The sequence below is a fragment of the Acanthochromis polyacanthus genome, chromosome 6, assembly GCF_021347895.1.
Source record: "Acanthochromis polyacanthus isolate Apoly-LR-REF ecotype Palm Island chromosome 6, KAUST_Apoly_ChrSc, whole genome shotgun sequence".
In the NCBI taxonomy this organism is placed as follows: Eukaryota; Metazoa; Chordata; class Actinopteri; family Pomacentridae; genus Acanthochromis; species Acanthochromis polyacanthus.
Genome location: NC_067118.1, coordinates 32,886,826 through 32,909,777, shown reverse-complemented (window position 1 = coordinate 32,909,777; position 22,952 = coordinate 32,886,826). Strand labels below are relative to the sequence as shown.

Here is a 22,952-nt window from a genome sequence, read left to right as displayed (position 1 = left end):
AGGACTTCTGGACTCTGCTGAGGCCAACAAATTTAGTTAAACTACATCAATTCTGTCAAGAGGAGTGGTCAAAGATACAACCAGAAGCTTCTGGAGGTCTTCCATCCCCTACCTAAGTAGGGTGAAAATGGCCAAGAGAATTGACCAAATATTAGATTTGCTGTGTGTATAATTTTTACACAGCAGAATTTGTCATATTTCCAAAAGACATATAATAAATGTGCGCTTGTTTTATGTGGCAATGGCACATGTATTTCAGTGATTCCATCCTAGAAAATGAAGAGCTGTAGGAGCCACTGGAACCTCAAGACTGTCAGGATATACAAAGTCTTTACAAGTGCAAGTAAACCTTTGTTCATAATCGTATACCAAAAGATGTTCCCACACTGTTGGGAAGTTTGAGATTGATTCAACTGACAAAGATTCCAACTAGGAAATAATGTAAGATTCTCCTTGGGAATCATGCACTGATTTCAGTTTTGTGAAGATAGTGAGTTCACATTCCATTTGTTTTTGCCAATTTGTTGATATTGTAAAAAAAAAAAAAAAAAAAAAGTCTGTACAAGAGACAAAGATCAACAATTTAATTATTTTTCAAAAATAAATTCCAAATAATCTGTAAACTTTGCATCTCGCACCACCAGCAGTCAAATTATTAGTTTATTCAGCAATCTGGTTTATGAAAAGACACCTGTGATACAAATGACACAACATTGTGAACACAGTAGGCTTACATGCTGACAAACATGTTGATATTGCTATTGTGAGGTCTTTAGCAGTCAGCTAGTATTTACTAAGCTCGACCTCAAAGAGCTTCAAGCACGACTGCTGCGACTCCTCGTTTGATTCGAAGGTCGTCGTATTGTGGATGCTGCCACGCTGTCGTGAGACACTTGAATAGAAACAGAGCCATTGTTGATGTTATTAGTAACACCTGTGCTTCTTCTATGACGAGTCAAAATGTTCGCTGTAAAAAGGGCTTTTGTGTCATTGTGCTTTTAACCACTAAGGCTGTTCTTCGTGCGTTCCCTCCTGCCCCTCAAACCATTCAAGAGAGCTTTTCCATTCACACTAAAACTCACCATTAGTCATTTTACCTTTGGTCCTGAAACAAAACTAAAAGAGTTAACTGTTTGCTTTTATAGAGGCTCTGGATGAAAGAGTCACAATCATTTAAGGCAAGCAACAAGATGTTACAAAACACAGAGAGGCAGGATGAAGAATCATACTAGATGATGACTGGACTCGTTCTAATCATGTGTTAAACTGTCCAGCAAATGCATACAAAAAACAAACACAAAAAAGCACTCCTCAAATTATTATTTGAAGTTTAACGTTCCTATTTTCAGTAACACTGTATCATTAATCTTTCCCCACTGCTCTTCTCTTTTGCCCGTCCTTTGCGTCTGAAGAAAATACAGATGCTACTCGTGTGATCTCCAAGTTCTAGTGCACGATTCGGTTGCCTCATAGATACTGCTCGCGTTCATGTAATGTCAACACACACACTACCTCAGCAATTATGTGTTTTCAACTTTCAGTTTTCATCGACTTTCCCAAACCTCTGCAGCCACAGGGTCAGAGATACTGAACTTGGCAGATCTGCCTTCAGTATCTTTGCACCATCTGCTTGGAATAAACTGCAAAACACCTTAAAAATCAAAGATCTGCTCACCATCAGACATTTTAAACAACTATTGCTCTTGATTGCTTTTCTTGAATTTGATGTACATTTGTAATTTATGTATTTTGATTTTCCTCATGTACTTGTTATCTTTTGAATTGCTCGACATCATTGCAAATGAGGGTTCACCCTCAATGATGCTCGAGTCTAAATAAAGATAAATAAAATAAAATAAATAAATAATAGCTGATATGTTTCATAGCTAATCTAACACAAAGACGCATGGGGGCATCCATGAAGGCACATGCCGAGACACAAACCTAGCAAGTAAACCTTCTGCAAAGTTACACTACTAAGCTGGACCTTGCTTTCAGTGATTTGCATAAGATGTTACATGCATAGTCCATTATAGAATAGGATGAATGGAAACAAGCCAAGGCTCTTATGGTAATTGAAATAGGTTTCCTGAGAGGCTGCCAGTTGTCCCACCAGGATATGAAGCAACACTTGGCCCCTCGTGTCAAATGGGGCCCCAACACCAATCTGTCTGATTGCAAACTCCAAGTTCAAAACATGAAAGAACCGCCCTTGCCCACAGGGAGCTGGGATCTGATAGGTTATACCTCCCCCTTGGTAATGTGCTGGTTCTCCTCAGCTCTGCCTTACCCTTGAGCACTGCTGGGCTTGTTGCGCATTCACAGTCGCAGTTTTAAAGCTGCAAAAGCCTTTTAAGCCATTATCTCAATCAGCACCACTCTGAGTGTGAGCAATAAAAACAATAATCAATCAGACTTTGAACACGTGGACAGAATCCTGTATTGTGTGTCATCATCTGCAGGGTTCTCAGTGATTTTAGGGGGAAGGGGTTATTGGAGAAAAGGTCATGTTTGTTCAGAAGCAGTTGCAGTTACAGATGATAATGTTTCCTCTGGATTAAATCTGATCAAACCGCACTCTCACAGTGTTGATGAAGTCTGACTCACCGAATGCACACTATGATTATAGACCTGCCGCTTCTGCTGCAAATTTCATGCAGCATTCTTCTTTTGTTTTCTTATGTACTTTTTTTTATTTTTTTTATTTTTTAACCATTTTCAGAATCACATTTGCTGGGTGGCAGTAACAACAACCTCCAAACTAGCAACCTATAGGTTAGAATTTCTGAATTTTGCTGAAGATTTTTGATTGCGCAGTAAAGGCTATTTTTTGTCCGTTAATTAAGAATTTTAATAACGTTGCTCCGTGCCTACAAATGTTCCACCAAAACTACTCTTCCATCAGTATTTTGGAGGGGCACCATTGCCACATCTTGGGCTTAGTGCTTTCCATGAAAACTGGGATTGGTTACAAACACGCCAAAATATTTACCATGAGGTGCAGCCAGACCTTTCTCCAGAACTGACACAGCACTGTGGAGAATATTAGTTTATTTAATATTAATATTCATATCAAGCACTTAATAAATAATACTAAATAATGCTTTTTTGCATATTATCAACCTTGATTGTTATTCACAATCATGAATTGTTAAAGGAGAACTTCGTTTTTTTTCAACCTGGGGTCTGTTTTCATATGTCATTTCATACATGTGAGTGATGGAGAAATGAATTTCCGACATAGCTCCAGTATTTAGCCAGGCAGGCAGCTTCGCAGCTCAGCTAGCAGCTCAGCTAGCTGAGCTGCTTTAAGATCCCCTTTAAGTGTTCCCCTTTAAGATAATAAGGAAAAACCCTTACAGTGGTTGTTTCCACTGTCTTTGAGCATCTTGCAGCAACATAGAATGCTAAATTGTCCTGATTTGTTCAAATTAAATCTGAAAAACTGATTTTCGAGGCCAGTGCACCTTCATGTGGAGTCAACTCCCACTGCAGAGGAACATGAACACCGATTACATGGGGATTAGGTCGTGTAATCTCACACGTCGGTCTGTGATGCTGTCCAAAAATGGAACAAGTGAGACTTATATTTTTCCATAGTTTTGCACTCAGGCACAAAGAACTCATTTTGCCCACAGAAGCATATAGATCGTACACTTTCTTCCAGGGTGCTGAGACAATTTCCTTTAAAAAAAAACCAAGCATTACACAGAAAATCTAGCACTGTCACTTCATCGAGTGAACTGAAAAACCCAGAAAGTAGTGAATACATCGCGTCTGACAGCATTTTATCTTCCTGTTTTCTTTTGAGAACACAAATATATGAAACTGTAAAGTTTTCAGAGATTTCTCTATTGATCCCTTCTTCTATCCTTCTTTATCTACTGCCGACAGATCGTTGACCCTCCTCATTTTCCCCTTTTTTCTTTCTTCTGAGGGAGAGATAAAGGAAAAGATGGAACTCTTGGAGGGTCTGCAGTGTTTGGAAGGATTGAGGATGATTTGGGGGGATGGTGAAGAGGCTGCTGGATAAAAACAGAGGTCCTGGCTTTGCTTTAAGATAGCCCTAAGTGATGCTTTGATTGCTGTGACAGTTTATCTTTATTATGATATTCCATAATGGAAAATCGACCCGGTCCACTATGCTTTGGGACCTTATCTGTGCGGGAGTGTGCACTGGGTGGAAGTGTGTGTGCATCTGAGGTGTTATTCAAGAAGATAAAACGGGCAAAGACAGGTGTGGAAGATGAGGGGACAACAAATCAAGCTGGAGTATTAATAAATTGATTGACTCTCATTGTTATAGATTAACTATATGCTAAAATATACATTTCCATGGCCTGTCAGTTGTGTGTGGGTGATGAGCAGTGCTGCTGCCGTTAGCCCAGCTACGTCACCACGGCAAGGCTTGACGATAAGGGGCCCTACATTCACCCACAAGCCAGAAGGACAATAGCAGGCTGGGGCCTTGTCGCCGTCTCGGCAGCCTGGCTCTCCTTTGTCTGTGTGGATGTGTGAGGCTCTGGTGACAGATGGCAGGGACATACTGCCATATCTGTTACCTTTCCGAGTGACGTGCAATATGTACTCTTTCCTACAGACAACCACAGAGAGACGGCAGCTGTCCTTCCTTTCTCCCCGCACAACGCCCTGCGAGGACGCAAATACACACTCCACCAACAGCCCAATCCAAATGTGGCCAAAAATTTCCAGAACGGATATTTAGGTACAACTGACGGATGCAAAAAGCATTTAATGCTGAAAACGAACCAAAATGGAACACACATTTTGCGATAAATTGGAGTATTCTATTTGTAGCCAGTGTTATTTTTGGTTCCTGTTGAAATCCTTCTTTGTTGTTGGAGAAAAGAGTAATGCTGTATGCTTTCATATTTACAGCAAATCAGTCCCCAGGGCTGCTCTGTGCTGAATAATAATCTGAAATTGCATGACCTATGTCATCTTTATTCTGACAGTTTATCCTCTCCTCTCTTGCAGCATGGGTGCGAGTAACGTTAATTTCTTTGAGCCCCTAGACAGAATCAGAATCTATCTGTAATAAGCAGCCATGATGAAAATATGTATGAATCACCAAGGGCAAGCCTGAGAGATTTCATTCTTTTAGTTTATATGAGTCACTGTAAAACACCACCAATAAAAGTGTCTGCATGCTCTCTCCATGTATCCGTGAGAGCTTATTTGTGTGTGTGTGTGTGTGTGTGTCCTCCTCCCCTGTGATTTATAATGGCGTAGTCCTAGCGAGGGCCTTCGGAGGCAGATCGAGGGGAATTGGTCTAATTTGCGTGAACTGCTGTTGATTTATAGCCCAGCCAGAGGTTAATGACGGTGTCGCTCATTGCCGCTTGTTCTTTCCACTGTAATGTCGTTAAAAGGAGGCAATGCCAAGACCCCGCGGCATTGTATCCATCGTTTCTTTCCTCCCGGTGACCCCTTGCTATCCTCCCCTCTTTGCCACTCAGCGCGGCCACCTCATCTCACCTCAGCTCTCCACTATTCAGTCACTGATGATGTACCGACGAGGTTGATTAATCTTTATAAACAGACTCTTCTGGACAAATGCCTGAACTCTGTGTTGACACAGATACAGCTACAGGGACACATATTTCAGAGAGAATTCAGCTCTTTTCCTTAAGTGAAAGTAGAACTGTAAATACACTCCAACGTCCACTTAAATGTCACAGTGCTCAGCTGTTTTGAAACTGTGCATATTACTGTACTGTGTATTATTGATATTAGTAGAATTTTAAATGCTCTTAACTCACAGGTCAAGAATTGAATCCCCACCAATCACTGTAGTGGTGTAGCTGGACAGGTTATACTGATACACTGTGCAGAAACATCATATTTCATTACCCTGATTTATTTCTTTTTCATTCTAGGGACATCTGAAGGGAAAGAAGAAAGTGAGGAGAGAGATGTTAACATGCAGCAAAAAGCCTGTATGTTTCAACCGTGGTACATGATGTGCACACAACCAGGTGAGCTATCAGGGCACCCACTCCAAGGAATGTTTGATCCTTTACTTTAGTAAAAACAGGAATATTACATTATAGAAAATAGGTCTGCATTCAAAATTTTACACAAGTGAAATAATAGCAGCTTTCAGAAATATATATGTGAAAAATCAAAAAAACAAAGTTTATTGGAATAGGTATTTCTTGAAAGACAACAATCACTCCTCTTATATGTTTGTTGCAGAATCAAAGTAGACCATGCGTGTCCTTTATTTTTTAGATGATCAACATGTAAAGATCTATACAAAGTAAACTAAATTAGTGCAAAGAGCATGTTCAGTACAATACACAATACAGTTTTCATCCCAAATAAAACTATATTTGCATGCAAATTAAAGCAGTTTTACAGCCTTTGACTCTCAAAACAACAACTTTTCCTCATTTTGACCAACACCAGGCTGTCAGTTGTCATGAGCATGTAAGAGTTGCTCGGAGTGTTTCTTTAACTTCATGCTGTTGTACAACTGAGCCCCCCTAAAGATAATCTCCGTTTTGCAAACCACTTTCCTGCACCAGGGTCGATTCCTGAGTGTCCAAGGGTGAACATTTATGTAAATTTTATTTTATATAATCACTTTAGATAATTTTGCAGAGATTCATTATCATTTTGGCTTTGAACTGTCTTCCTCTATTGATCAGTGTCAGAAAAAAAATCCACATTGAACCTACTTTGATTCTCTGCTGTACGACATGAACACTTCACGAGCTAAATGAATGCTTTTGAGAGTCACAGTGCGTTATATCATTTTTAATTCAGTGACAAAACATAAAATTGTACAAAGTAAATGAGTAGTTACTCAAGCTCTGAAATTTCACGTTTAAATCATAATTTACTGGAAGTAAAAAAAAAAGAACGGTACGAAATTAAAATACTCAAACAAAATGCCTGAAAACATAAATCACTGATGTTTTAAGTTGTCCACTAATTTTATATTTGCTACATATAATAATCATAAACTTTACTCATATAGCACCTTTTAAATAAATGTTTTAAATAGTGCTACATCTAATTTAAGAGCATGACTACAGAAAAAAAGTACTGAGTTAACTTCCCACCACTTGCAGTGAGCACACACACACACACACACACACACACACACACACACACACACACACACACACACACACACACACACACACACACACTTCAGGACTTTGACACTGTGTGGCTCCAGACAGGGCTCATCTGTGCGTGTCTCCAGCAGCAAGGGATGTTGGTAGCATCAGCCCAGGAGAGGGCGAGTGTGTCTGGGCATGGCTGCTGTCCTGTCACCCACCCCACTCCTCTCACCCAACACACACCTCCACCTCCCTGAGCAGCAGCAGCAGCAGCAGCAGCAGCAGCAGCAGCAGCAGCAGCACGAGAACCCTGAGACAGAGTCTGCATACAGACAAGCCGAAATCACAAACAAGGCGATGTGTGGTGCAAGTTCGCACATCATAATTTTATAATCCGTCCAGCCTTTAATAATCAATGTAAAATTCCTCCTCCCACATTAAACCTTGAAAATGTTTTTCATGTGGCCTGTGAGAAAAGGGTGTTTTTGGGAGCATTTGTCACAGCAGCAGCAGCACTGTGACAGGAGGCAGCGATAGTCAAGTATAGGGGGAGGAAAATATCCAAAGTATTTACAAAACACCCATGACACGTGTCAAATCAGTGTTGCTTTGCCGTTTGTAGTCAGCTCTTGATGGTACCAAAGTGTTGCCAGAAAGAATTCTGTAGCGCCGTGGCTCGTCAGCTGGGTATTACATTTTCTGCTTTTATGAAATGAAATCTGTGTGCGTGTCTTTCCCAAGAAACACTCATGAATCCCAAACAACTTTCACAGATTTTCAGAGGCGTGAACGGGTCTTTCTTGCACACTCCCTTCTCATCGCTCCTTCTCTTTTTGTCATTTCAGTCACATTTTCAGAGAATCTACAAAGTTTACTGAAATAACTTTGAAGCACAATCTGTTCTAGATTACCAGAGAATTGTGATCCTCGGGGACTTTTAGGTTTTTTTTCTGCTTTTTTAAGTTGATATCTATCTATATCTATCTGTCTATCTGTCTGTCTGTCTGTCTGTCCCTCTCTGTCTCTCTTCTCTCGCTCTCTCTCTCCATGGCTCTATGTGCAAAATTATCTGGAAATGTCAAACCTCTTGTGCTGTCATCTCTACAAGCCCAGTTAGGACAGTTATTAAATATCACTGAACGAGTGCAACAAAGGATCAGACAACATCATTCTCTCTGTCGTTACACATTGAGCTGCAGCAGCCGTGAAAAAATCTTTCAAATATGTTCAGAGTAGATGTATATCTCACCCCACCCCCGAAAGGAACATTAACAGTAGCAGTACAGTGAAGTTTATGTTTAGTTACATTTTTAACGCTAAATTACTGTACAATGGCAAAACAGCATACATAACGTACATTCAAAGATAGCTTCCATGCAGTAAACAGTTATCCTATATAAAAATATCTTTAACAAATAAACAATATATGTTTAGAAGCTGGAAGACATTTTTAAAAATCACAACTTTTTTCTTGTTGGGAGACAAATGTTGGGGTGCAAGAGTTGATCCTGAGATCAAGAGGTTTGGTTGTATTGTGTTTTAAGTGCGGGCTAAAATTTGTAGAAAATGCAATGTTGCTCAAATTTGATGGCAGGTAACTGGTGTTCTGTGTGAGAAGGAAGCAAATGATAGTAAGAGGGTCAATATATAATTGTGTGACTTTTTGCAACATAGTTGACAGGGATCATAGTTGACATTTTTGCTGTTTTCAGGCCAAAAATCAACATGGCCGCCTATAACTAAACACCACATGGCATTTTTAGAGAAAGATTCTTCTAAATTATTATATACAATTGAGTAAAATTGAAAGTTATTTATAAAGATATTGTAATAAACCTGTTGACATGCGATAAATCAACACTTGACTCAATCACTACTTTATATTTTACAACTAAGAAAGCCTTGGAGTCTTGCCAGTCCTTTCTTCAGGAGGAAATGACATCATGTGGAGCAGGTCATGTGATCTGAAATTAACACACTTCCTTAAGAGGTGTGTTTGTAATGGGTAACTTAGTTGAAAGCGATTTCTCGGATACAAATACAATTTATTGTCCATATAAAATTTGATACATTTGACACGCAAAAAGAAACATCTGTCATGATTATCTCAGCTTAATAAAAAGAACACAATGCAAACATTTTTGAATAAGCTCATTTTTTTTATTGTTTAGCTAATTAGAAGGTGGTTGTTATTAAATTCGGAGGGTTATTTAGATGACAGTTTCGTGATATCCAGTTATATTTTATTAATAAATGATTGTTTCCATAATAAATAATTGTGGAATTTGTAAAGACGTGATCATAATGAACATAAAAAACATTACTTTTATTTTACTTTCAATAAAAATCTATGCAAGACATATCCCATGGACTTCAAAAGTCCCTTAGTTATGTATTTACCAAAGAGATAATTTAAGAGTATAAACTGAGTAACATCCTGTCAAAGTCAGATAGTAATATGTTTTGCTGATAATACTTGTAAATTGTCATGAGGCGAAAATACATGCTGCGTATGTGTTTGTTTTGGGTTTAAATGAAGCTTTGTCTCTGTTTTAAGAAAGATAGAAAGAAAATATAGCAAAAGTCTAGAATTGAAAGAAGAATCAGGTTAGATGGGACGGTTGCTGTGTGGCCGGCCGAAAGCAGTTGGCGCGATGTACCACAGAGCGCCAAGGTGCTACTGCCAGACTTGGTAGGAAACACACACACACACACACACACACACACACACACACACACACACACACACACACACACACACACACACACACACCATCTGTTACAGACACACATGCAGTTCAGGGGCCAGACATTTACTTCACATGACTCAGACAGAAATACATCCAGGTTCCATATGCAGTTAATGTGCATGACGAGGCCACACACTTTATAAATGTCATAAATTTACTTTCGAGTCCAAGGGCAAGAAATCACTGATGCACTCTGCAATATATTTCCATATATTTCCATATAGACTTTTAGTGGTCATTTTAGAGAAACAAAAAGAAAGTTAAACTGACAACTAAATCAGTATTAGATTTGTCAGTATCCAGTAATTATATAACATTTATTAGCTTTGCTCATCTTTTGTGCCATTATTTGAACCTTGTGTTCCTTTTTTAACATTTCTTGGTTGACATCACTCTGTTGAAAAGACAACTGACTGCAAGATGTTGTCTGGAGTTACTTAATCGCCAAATTACCAAAGATTGAACGACAGCACACTTGTCCTCTAAGCTGTAGTGAGTGTTTTAAGTCTCTGTCGGTTTAGTGTAAACCACAGTACATGTGAGCAGTCACGACACAAGAGGTTTACTTTCTATATAGATTGACAAAAGCACAATGTGCACAGTGTAGCTCTGTGACGTTGGATATTTTTTCCCCAAATGATCATAATTTGTATTCTTAGATTGTTTTTAATGTGTGTGGATAATTTGTTTGTGCGTCTGGCTTCAAGAGACATGAGATGTGACTGAATTTTGAATTGTAAGTTGAATTAAATATTTAACTTCATGATGCGTTTGGACCAAGTGATAAGTCTAAAACCGAATTGTGTCTTGACTTTTCTTATCACAGGTTTGTTTTCTTACGTATTTCTGTATTTGCCAGAACTCATATCTGCTGCAGCCCAAATTGTCAAACTGTCTTGCTTCAAATAACATTCCAAACTTGTGCATCTTTCGTGAAAATGATGATTTATGCAGCCTCAGCAGATTACTGTGCAGTTTTTTTTTTTTAATCTCAACTGAAAGACAGGAAAAATAAAATGTCTCGTTTCAGGACATAAACAATGGGCAAAACGAGCTAGTTAGCATAATAATGACTGCCCCACTTGCATATGTATGTTATTTGATGGTATTGGTTTTCTGCTGCTTTGATGGATGAGTGTAGCGTCGGTGCTGCTTCATTATCTGAACGTGTGCGCATGTGTCGACGAGGCGGGTTGTGTTTGGCTTCTGATAGAGTTTGGGTCAGGACCGGAGGTGCTGGAGGTCAGAGTTTAGCGCCAGTTTCGGGCTCCGCTGTGTCATCTGTCTTTGTTGGGTAAATCCGCTGCCTTCTGCCGGGGTCAAGGTTTGGTTAAGGTCAAAGGTCGCCAACAACAGCGGGTGTCTTACGAGGCAAGGTGCTACGTCTGTTAAGTCTGCTGCGTCACAGACACAAAGACGCACACACAAAGCCTTTTGCGGGCCTTATCTGGCGGGCGCAACGCGACGTAACAGCCAGACGTCTCCCCCTGATGTAATGCTCATATTTAAACTGCTGCTTATTCCGTCTGATCTCCATATCTAATTGACATCCCCTCCCCAACACACACTCTGACCTCGACCCCCACTGCACACACACACACACACACACACACTTATTACCATCACATTTTCAGACCTCACTACTTTCCTCTTCTTCTTCACCATTTATTTTCTCCACTTCTGCTCCATTTTTGAAAAATGCAACTTAACCAATGAGGGAAGAAAAAAAAAGCTTCTGACTAAATGATTACCCCGGTACCTGCCTTCCCCTCTGCTTCGTTCCGTCCATCCATTGCTCCATCTCTCTGCTCACCCCTCCTCCTCCCTCAGCCACCAGCTGAGCCTACTGACGGTGCCGGCTGTGTGGAGGTTGAGGTCTGTTTTGTGGGTGAGGGGAAGGAGCAGCGGGACTTTGGGGGTTGCTGGGGATGAATGAGGTCGTCTGAATGTGTGACACGTGCCGGAGTGGCTGCTGTTGCCACTGCTGATTCATACTATCACCCCCTCTTTAAAAAAAAAGAAAAAAGAAGAAGGAGCAAAGGCTGGCGCACGTATGCACACACAATCAAAACCTCCCAGCATCCCCCCCACCCACCCACCTCCACCTCTTTATATCCCACTTAATCCATCTATTTGGGTATATACGCCAGAGACGAACACGCCATGTAAAGATGCACGAATATGCACAACATACACACATGCATGCACGGCTCATCCCTAATCCTGATTGGCTGAGCGTAGCAGAAGCAGGCAGGGGGGAATTAAGGTCACATGGTGTGTGCTGCTGTAATCCTTTACTGCACCCAAGGACAGGTTGGCCTCCACCACCACCAGCAGCAGCAGCAGCAGCCGTCACCCCCCCGACAGGAAAGGAAACCAGTAAAGGGTGGCAGTTCATGATCACAATTTAACAAGATCACACGTTTTACAAAGAGACGTCCGGGTTCGTAGCCCCGTCTGCCCTGAGCTACAGCTACAGTACAGGCAGCAACATGGAGGATGGTGCATGAATGTGTGTGTGTGTGTGTGTGTGCAGAGACAAAATATTCTGGTAAATGTTCAGCGATAGACGCACGGAGAGAGAAAGAGTACAGTAGTACAGTACGAGGTGTTGTTTCTCCGGGGAGGCTGAGGTGACAGACCGGTACGCCTCTCACTCCAGTGATTTCGCCTGCCGCCTGCTGCCTCATATACCCACAGCTCTACAGTCAGTTGCCATGGAAACAAGAGGATAGGGTGTATATATATAAATTTTTTTGTTGGTGAAATGTACATTTGCGTGTGAAGGAAGGACCTGGCTGGCAGAAGCAGAGTGGAGTAACACTCATTTGTCTGACTTATATGTTAGAGTGTGTGTACATACAGTACATGAAAGCACATCAATATGTTGTGTGCGTGTGTGTGGGTTTCATGCTGTCAGGCTTCCATTTTTGTCAAGTACTCCTTTCCTGTCTGTTCACCTGAGGGATGGAGGATTAGGTGATTAGTGCGAGATTATCGGGAGGTGAATCCCCTGGTTCTGCTAACGACTCAAGAGCGGTTCACACTTAGACGTATTCACACACACACACACACACACACATACACATACATACACGCACACTAAAGGATTCTGCTCTAATTTCCTAGCTCGATCATCAGCCTTTGCTATATCACGTTCTCGAACGAACTGAGAGGCCCAGTTGAGCATCGATGTTGCAAAAGTGTGAGCAACAATGTGTGAGCGTACATGTCACCGGAGTATTAATATCTATAGTGATGTGTATGGTGTGTGGATATATGTGCAAGCGTGTGTTTGTTAGCCAAATTCCTGCATGTCACCATTTGTGTGCCATTTCCTCTGAATCAGCAGACTCCGGGTAAACAGAAGCATGACTAGTTTTAATTACAATGTTAATTGATAGGAAACAAAAGGGGCTTAATTAGGTGCAATGAGGCAATGGGCACAGTGGCACTGTGGACTTAATGATTCAATGCACTCAGTCTGCCGATACAGACACTCATCTGCATGAGTTTGCGCACACACACACACAAACACGGAGAATAGAGGGCACACTGAGTGAGACAGAAAATGCGTGGGGGAAACCCTGAGCAGCGAGAGAACGAGTCAACGAGGCAGAAATTTTAAGTTGTCGTTGTCATTTATTCACCGCCTGTTCTCGTTAACAATTCGCTGATATGTTGTTGTTCCACATACTAATGTTGTGGAATCGCCAGAGAGCAGAGGAGGAGCAAAGAGACAGACCGGAGAGAGAAAAAAAAGAAATCAGTTGGGCTGCGGCGGAACACGTTGCACAATCCAATCAATATTTTCTAGTCACAGCCGGCATCAGTCTCAGAAATAAACCAAGCTTGATAAAACCGCATGAAAAATCACGGCAGAAACCTCTGAAAATTCCTCTCGGTGAGGCGGGGGTTTGTATGGCATCAAGGTAATAGGATGTCACTCTATTTGCTAATCTAAGCACACATGTTTGATGACTTTGATAATTGAGCTTTTGTTTGGGACCTCCCTCCTCCTTCCTGCTGCGTCCTCCTCCTCCTCCTCTTTCTCCTTCCCTCCTCTCATCCCTGGTGCCGTTATTGCTGTGATATTTTTCTCTCCTCCATCCCAGAAGTAATTTGGCTTGTGAAATTGCACCTTTTTCCTCGACCCCCCTTTTGGAGTGCTCCTCTTCGATTTCCTGTCTGGGTGGCTGCAATCACTCTCGCCTTGTCCTTGGTCCACGACCTTGGCGGCCAACATCGACTCCAATCCATCGTCATGGAGATGACCCCACATCTATCACCATGGCGACAACCTTTGAACAGTGCTGTGCCACACCCACCCTAAGGACTCAGCAGAGTCACTGGTGCTTATACACACACACATTTAAGCACACACCGTGCAGCACACTTACTTTGCATAAGCATTTAGGAAGATATTGTTGCTTGTTTTCATTGTTTGGTATTCCTGCAAGCTGCCGCCTCACTGTGAGAAGTCTGAAAGTCAAGCGAGAGCAGTATCATGGAATTCAAATACAACTTTCTCGCAAAGTGAACAGCACCCAAATATATCTCTTAGATGTATCAGTCACATTGATATGCTGTGATTAAAGAAGGGCGCGATAAGGGGAATGAAAGAGATAGAGATAGGAGACATGCAGAGAGAGATAGGCACATGAAAGGACAGAGCAGTGGCCCTTCTGGCTGCTTGATTAACTTCTCTGAATGCATCACTCCTCGTTCTATTTTCAGATATTGATATGAACCAGAAAAGCCAAAACAGGAATAAGCATTATCATTATTATCCTCTTCTTATTCACCTTCATCCGCATCGCTGTCCTTGTCAAATGTATTATTGCCCTGATCGACACAGTAGTTGTCATGCGTTCTCTTCAAAATGTCAGATTATATTAGACATCCCCCTCCTTTAACTGATTCCTCGTCATCTTTCACAAGGCTATTGTTCTGAAATGCTCCAGTGACTGCTGCCAAAATGCTGTAAAAAATAATAGCAGGGATGTATTAAATTAAAAAAAAATGCTTGTGTGTCTGTATATCTGGCTATTTAGTATCAGGTACAAGTCATTTGTAACTGAGCTGATTCTTAGATGCCACCATTGTCTTGTATGTGTTTAAGAGCTCTGCCAAATAGACTTCCTCCATCTCTATTGCTGAAAGCCCAGTCGGTCTCATGGCATGTGTGCATCTTTCATTACTTCCAATTCAACACTAAACCCCAGAGAAAAGAGGAGCTGGCAGTTGGACTGAACAGGAGAGAGAGGGGAGAACAGGATGAAAGGAGAAGGAGAAAAGCGGGAGAACTAAAAATAACACACCACCCCTCCATTTACACTCCTCCCCCCTCGTCCCTCCAACCTCAACTCCACCCTCTCACAAAAAAGAGAGGGAAAAATCTGTGGACCCCTGTTAGAATTGCCAGTACCACTCAAGCGTACTCTTATGCAAATTCTGCTGTGTCTGTGTCAACGGTTGCCGTGTTAACAGGGGGAGCTGTGGTACGCCGGCCCTCCTCACTGCCACATCATTTGTTTAAGTCATCCAAACAAAAGCCAGGGGAGAGAGCCACATGATTGGTGAAATATGCTTGTGTGGGACCACTGCAGTGGAATAATGATTGCGGCATTACTCCTGCGTGTGCCAGAGGCTGTGTGGCCATTTCATGCCAGCACTGAGTGAATGTAAGGGATGTTTATTCATGAGGGAGAGACAGAAAAAAAGGGGGTAATAAAGGATGGCAGGGAGGTGGGAGACATTGATATTACTCCTCTGTGAGCGATCTGTGTCTATATGTGTCGAGACTTTGGACCAGCAGAGGGAGGAAGTACAGGACGGAAAACGGAAAGGCCTGCAGGTGCAAAAAAACCCGCGTTTTTTTAATTATTATTTTTTATGTCATACAGGCGGAAAAGTTTTTTTTTTCAAATGGAGGTCAAGCATTATGTGCTAGGGGAAACTGAAAATGTCTGCAGTGTGTATTTTCTTTTATTCATAGCTGCCAGAGACAGATTTAAAGCCTTGAGATTTAACAGCAGCAATTTAACTTCATTTTTCAAAATCTGTGACCTTTATTTGGACATAAGTAAACATACAAAGAAAAGCTCTTCAAAATTCTATTAGTTGGAAATAAAGTCAATATTTTCTAACACAGAGGTCACGCTGCAAGAATGTGCTTCGTTTTATTTTGTTTTAGAGGTGACTTAAGACCAAAAAGACACAGATCCGCTAATGAATAGTTTCTTACCAAGTCACATTGGTGTCCAAAGAAAGGAATTTTACTTTTGACATGATGGTGTGTTACATCAATCCGAGATATTTTAAACACTTAAGTCACTCGCAAAATATTCCAAAAGGAGGATGAACAACCTTTCTACAATAGTTAAGGTTAACTTGAAATTTATGGCTTCATTATTACTAGAGGTCTTTATTTTACTTCATCTTTTCATTTCAATGGAAAACAAAGTAAAAAGTTCATCAGGTGCAGCTCTGACACAAGCAAGGAATGAGTGAAAGTCTTGCATCTTTATATCTCTGACAGTAAAAGCTGACGCAATATTTCCCCCCCACCTACACATGTCACTGTCATCTGATACAATCTGCATGAAGTGTTGCTTCATAATTAGGGTATGTGAACACATTGATAATTTTAAGGGGTGATGAACTTTATTGGAACAGCAATGCACATAGAATTTTACTGCCTTCATCTCTGGATGATTGGTCATGATTCAATCTGGATAAAATGTAAGATGTGCACTTTTGGCACAAGGTTATAAGACTATGCAACAGGAGACCAAGAAGACAGAAAATATAACTATGCATCTTTGTGATAATAACAATGATACAAAGTGATATTGATAGTTTGGGGCTGCATTCTCACTCTGCACTGATCATCTGCTGGGTTTGCTGCTTGATCTCTCGTCTCTTTCACATGTGACGCTGAGCTAATTACAACATGGGGAGAACAGTCTCACTCAGATGATCAAAGACACAGAGTTCTGTGTGTTTGTTTGGTGCTTCGGTGCAGGAATATAACACTGCAAATAAGCAAACACGTGAACACACTCGAACGCACCGCGAACGCCTGTGATTGGCAGCGGAGCTCAATTAGAGGCCTGCCTCGTACGCGCTCATCAAGAGAGAGGCTTTCACAGAAGCCCATCAGTCATCCACATGATGACATGCATATTTTAGGCTTCTCTTCCTGCACTCCACCTCTCGTCACACCTCTTCTTCCTCTCCTCCTCTTCCATGTTTTCTTCCCTCACATTTCCCCCTCATTATCAGCTTGAGCAATGACACGCTTATCTACCTGTTGTGGGTAAATATTCCTCAGCCCTGAACTCATTTGTACAGCGGGTCACTCCCACCTGCGATGAAGTGTCCTTTGAAATATAGATAGTACGGCGAATAGGGGCGAAATCGTCCATGCTCGCCCAAAATATGCAATTATCCATGTGTATGGTTGCATGCGCAGGAACATAAAACGCTTTGAAAGTCCCCCATTTTGCACCCTGCTGTTATTGCATCTCACTATATGTAGGGACTATTGGCCCAATCACAAGTGAGAGCGACATAGCATCAAAGAAAAATGACAGCAAGATACACAGCCCATTGTGACTATGTGTGACAGAGAGACAGGGAGATTGCAGATATTAGTCACAACAGGAGGTAACGTTTCTGTAGCCTGCTTTTACCACATGGTCTCCACAAAAGGAAGAACTGTGTTTATTTATAGCAATGAGCTCTGCTATTGGCTACTTATGTCTGATGATCTCAGCATTTCACTATGTTTTGCAATACAAATAACTAGGCTGAAATGCTCTTGAAAGAGCAAAGGCCAGCCTGGTAAGTGCATGTGTTTGCATGTGTGTGTGTGTGTGTGTGTGTGTGTTCACCGCCTCATTGCCGTTCACCCCTCAGCAGACATCTCCAGGCCCAGTGGCACATTTAACCAGCCAGGTGTGAAACATGAGGAAGGCCAGATGAGAAGAAAACGGCGTTTAAGTGGAGCAGAAATAACGCTGCGTTGCTTATTTTCAAGGTTCTTCTGCGCGGCAACCCAGTGGCGTCCCTTAGAACCACAGTTGAGCATTTTGCAATCTGCTATTTCTGTTGTTCAGCGTCTTTGATGTAAGAAAGGCTTTATGTGGCTCCTCTCCACATGGAGAACAAAAGCCAGTGCTGACAACGCAAAGCTTGAATGCATATTCAAGTTGCCGCTGCAGAGTAATCCGGTAATCGCTATCTGTGCGACACAAGAGTTTGAAGGATGTGTGTGCTTGCGTGTGTTTGTGAATAATTGCACATAAGGACGAGCCTGTGAACATCTCTGCACCTATGTGGTGGGTTTTATTTGTGTGTGTCTATTTGGACCTGAATGCCTGTGTGTGTGTGTGTGTGTGTGTGTGTTGTTGTGAATATGTGTCAGGACCTATAGGCCTTGCTGATTCAGATGAGAGGCCACACCAGTTATCGGTATTGAACACGCGCCACTGTCGGAGTGTGAGCCTTTGTTTGGGGGCTGTGCTGTGTAATAATGAGAGGGACTCTGTCGCCTCCGTGTGAGCTGTGGAGGGAGAGGAGAAAGACACAGGAACACACACTCACACAGACACACGCAAACCAAACCACGTCTGCTTTGCAATTATGGACTCCTTAACTAACCTCAACAGTACATAAATTCAGGGACAGCTGTAGGAAAGTGCTCCTTTATGAAGCAGTGCGAGTAATATTTGTTATTTTGAGCAAAAAGTACAATAAACTCATTTTTGATGTGTAGAGTAATACACTAAGCCTTTGCAGAGGCATCTCATTACAGACTGTATGAAGCTGTAACCGTATCGTCGAAGTCGAGAGGTTCATAATGTATCAGTATATCAAAGTTAAGGGACACCATTATAACCTCATGCCGCCGTGATGAATAGGCTCATGAAAATCGCACCTCTGACAGCACTGATACCTTGGGGTTGCGTGTCCACAGGAAGTAAGAAAGGACATTAGGAGATGGATGGGAAAAGGAGGATATGGGGGCCGAGGGAAGAGCGAGTTGCACCCAACTTTGAGCCATGTACACCAGCCATTCAGATCCGACCTTGTAATCAAAGAGAGTTGAAAAGCAATTAACTGGGACAATTATAGCAGTCAGAGGAGGCTGAATGGTTGGCTAAGTAAAGCAGTGTGTCATTGAATGAAGATTAATTGATGAGGGGAATATTTCAAGGTCTCTATTTGGCCTCTGGAAGTTTAAGTCGAGCATGTTTTGTCACTGTCAGAGCACAGAAGCCTATTCAGGGATTCCCCCACTGTCATTATCTGGTCGCGGTATCGAAACACTGGAGGTCAAAAAAGTCCAATAATTTTTTGATTAAGGTGCTGAACAGTAAAAAAAAAAAAAAAAAAAAGTCCACAAAGCAGCATGTTATTCTTTTTTGTGACTGTTATTATCAATTATGGGGATTTAATTGCATGTCTAATATACCACATTAAAGATCACCTGATGGAAATTCTGCAGAGTTTTAAATACACTTTCATTTTCAACAGGCATAGTAGTTCAGTTAAATAAGAGAAAGACCATCTTGTCACCCTGAATTACGAGAGGGCAAATATCTTGACAAATAGAAAGCTCACATGCCAAAATCTTCTTTGAGAAGAATCTCAGAGCTGGAAAAAATCCAATCTGATATCATTTGTCAACCTTTCAGCAAGACCAGATAATTCAGTATGCGAGGGGAAAAGGAAGAGATGATTACAGTATATTAGAAGAGCTGACACTACGACTGATACTCTGAGTGAAACAGGTCAAGCATAAAGGGAAAGGGTCACGGAGGCAATGTGTGCTGGTTGGGAGTAGATGAGCATTTAACAGTGGTTAGTATGACTGAATAATGAATGCCCACTGACTAAGTACCATCTCAGCACTTGTCTACATAACTTATTTTTCCTTTTTCAATTGGAGCATTGTGTACTTGGACAACAAGCTACCAGCTGGCTTGTCTGGCACATACAGGTTCTCTACAGTCACTATGGAGAAACTCAGTGCTCCTCCTCGCTCCGTTACAAGGATCCACACAGCATGCATCACACATGAATAATCAAATTTTATCACTACATTCAAATACACTCAAGCCCAGCACTCCTTCCCCATTTCAATTTGGAGTGCAGCGTGCTTCGTCTATCAATAATTCAACAAGCGACAAGATGGAGGAGAATGATTGAGCTTGTTTTCTCTTTATGGTTGGACGACAGTCAGTCCAATTAAAAGTGGAGACAGTGTTTTGTTTTTTTTAATTTCCCTTCCGTTTTTGGATTAATTAACGTGTATGTGTGTGTGTGTATGCATGCATGTGTGTTTTGAATAGAAGCGCAGAGCACAGGGCTCTGCCTGTGCCTAGTTATCAGTGAGGGCCAGCCATGCTGCCGTCTCACTCGGCCTCACACTCAGTCAACGGTGAACTAAACAGTGGAGAGAACGCTGTCACTCACACACACGTGGATGCACATACGGTATGCACAAAAGCACATGTACTAATAAATGCACCTAAATATGAACGCAGGTACGATGTGGAAAATCAAGCCCAACACGCTGACAATTTTTTGAATCCATTTACATAAAGTTTAACGTACGCTGCCTTGAGGAATAATACCTCCTTATCACTGCTTGTCTTTGTGGTTGTGGCCATTATTTCTTTGATAGCACTGTAATTATCACAGCAATCATTGAGCTCTGGAAACATGACAGCACTGCACAAAGTCACTGTGATCCATTCAGATGATCCAAAACAGGACATCAAAAACATTGCTAATAGTGTCTTGTTGTGCCATTGGTTAAAACTGAATTGGAATTTTTTATGAATCTTTACAATGGATAGCCTGAGTAATAATTTCATTACATAACTCTTTTTTTCCAGCCTGGGATTTTGATGCCTTATTTGATTTTTGACCACTTCATGGCAATAAAGAAGCTTAAAATTCAACGTGTTGCAAACATTTTAGTAGTCTCTTGTAGTCTTACTCACAAGATGTAAACGTAGACAGGCTGAGCATTTCATGTGACTTTCTCCTCCTCTTCCAGCACGTTATTGAGATAGTCCTGATCAACAAACTGACCTCTGACATTTTTGAATCGTCTATATAATTATAGTTACAATGGGTGTAAAGCTTGCTTTGCCCAGCTCTGCTCTAGTTTTTTACCCAGCTAGACTTCTTGTCAGTGATGTTGCCACAGTCCCAGAACTCAGCAAACAGTGAAGAGTACCAGCATTATTGTTGCTGATAAAAAATAATAGTGGCAGTGAAAAAACTCAGGCTGTAATAGACCACAATTATCCTTTAAGCTGTAGACCTGAGACTTGACCTGGGCCTGCTGTGCTTTGCTTACTTCTGGAGGAATATTTATCAGATAGAATGAGTTAACCTGAAGTCTCTGCCACAGCATGAGGAGCCACATTTTCGTTCGTTGTCTTTGCACGAAATGCCTTCGAAACTCACATATGCTTTGACATTGAGTCATCGCCCCAATGATCTCTATTAGGCTAATTAAGCCAATTAACCTACTGAAACAATTCAGCGAGGCCACTGCACCACCTCGCCAACGCTGAACGAAACCCTGAAGGTACATCACACAGAGGCGTGTGTGTGACTGATCCCTTCCCAGATACACCAAAAGGACAAGCACTGTTTCATATCATTAGCATAAACAAATTAGGGCATTGCTCCCTCGTTAGGCCAAATATGTCTCATTAGTGCCACAGCTGAACAAACCTCCTGATTAGGCCTCACTGTCTCCCTTTGAAGCCCGCAAAAGGAGAGTCTATTTTTTAATTAAGCTCATTTGCATTTACAAATGAGAAGCTAATTAATGAGACTCATTTTCTGGGGCTTTTCTAGTTTGGCAGGAAGCACGTGGAACTGTTTCTACCTGCACGTAGAGAAACAAGAAGTAAAGAAAAGGCCAAGAGAGCCAAGAAAGCATAAACTGTAGCTGCGGAGGCATTGTTTGCATTCTTGAAACAACCAACCAAATTGATGTTGTTACACATTTTCAAATGGCTTAATGCACAAAGCAGCAGACACATCAAATTGAGATGTTTTCCGTCCTTTGTAGGTTTTCCTCTGCATCATTTTAAGAAGACGTGCATAACCAGCTAGTCTTTAATCATCATGTGGGAAAAGGCAACATTATTTTGTTGCTCTGATGGAAGGTACTCATTCAATTTTGTTTCACACGAGCTGCGGGCCTCGCAAATCTCTGGGGAGCCCAAGGTGGGCAGGATGGAGCAGGGATAAGTGTGGGCGGTGTGTCATGCAAGGATAAGAAGGTGACAGGGCAAATACAGTGTGCACGAGCGCTAATGTGTGTGTCTGTGGATGTGCATGTGTGTGTTCGAGGAAGAAAAGAGGGAGAACAAGAGGGAGAGGAAGAGGGAAAGAGGTGTGATATCATCAATTAAATAACCCTCCCACACAGCATCTGGTGCTCTCTCTCAGGCCGTCTGTCTCTTTCCCAACCATTGCTCGCTGATTTTCTCCTGTTCGGTTCCTTTTTCCTGCTTCTGTGGCTTAGCATCGGTGTTTCTTAAGCGTGTGCAGGACAAGCCTCGCTGGAGTTCACATCTCCCGTCAACGACAAAAAAAATTCGAAGGGCGAACGCAGCAGCTGATTGGAGGGGAAACGGAAAAACAGACTAGTTCATGTAACCAAGTGGAAGAGGAGAATCACTGACCGCATGTTAACCAAGCAGATGTGCACACTTTCCTCATGCTGCTGATTAATTCCTAAATTGTTGTGTTAACTGTGCTACCTTGGCTTGAGCTTGGTGCATGATTCAATAAGGCACTTCTCCACACTAATGAGACGACTGTCCTCGCTGTCCTCTCCTGCCTCTCCGTCTTTCTGACTCCGATTTATCACGGAATGAAGCCGGTTCATGTCTATTGTGGTTAGACTAATACGAGATCCAATGATGATGATGAAGAAAAGTTTTTATATTAATAGGCAGAATCCAATTATAAGTTTGTGTGAACTGAGCTTGCCGGGAAAAATGAATTTGCATTTTAACATTTCTTTTTGATGTTAGATTCCAAGATGAGAGCGAAGCAGAGGGAG

General features: G+C 41.6%; 1 long non-coding RNA gene across 1 annotated transcript in view; it reads left to right on the top strand.

The window, feature by feature from the left end:
- The window catches only part of LOC127534538 (uncharacterized), a 76,013-nt gene that overhangs the window by 9,634 nt on the left and 43,427 nt on the right, over positions 1–22,952 (top strand). Inside the window, exon 3 of the long non-coding RNA XR_007942694.1 lies at positions 5,901–5,999. This is a non-coding gene — a long non-coding RNA (uncharacterized LOC127534538). The remainder of the gene's footprint in view (positions 1–5,900; positions 6,000–22,952) is intronic.